This window comes from Bison bison, unplaced genomic scaffold (genome assembly GCF_000754665.1).
Source record: "Bison bison bison isolate TAMUID 2011002044 unplaced genomic scaffold, Bison_UMD1.0 scf7180017864238, whole genome shotgun sequence".
Taxonomy (NCBI): domain Eukaryota; kingdom Metazoa; phylum Chordata; class Mammalia; order Artiodactyla; family Bovidae; genus Bison; species Bison bison.
This window is the reverse complement of record NW_011494810.1, coordinates 795,628-795,846: the sequence shown is the minus strand read 5'-3', so window position 1 is coordinate 795,846 and position 219 is coordinate 795,628.

The window sequence follows — 219 nt, the reverse complement described above, 5'->3', positions numbered from 1 at the left end:
CGCGCGGGTGCGCCCTGCTGTGGGCGACCGCCTGTGGGAAGGTTGGTCTCGGGGCTCCTCTCTTCTCTGTTCTCCGCCTTGGGACTCGTACGAGGGGCTTATTTACTCCCAGAAGGGCCGATCCGGGAGCCGAGGCTGAATGCTGGAGTTGGGAGGGGGAGCGGAGGAAGAAGGCTGCGGCGCACCGCGGGCCGTTACATTTCAGAATCCCGGTGTGGC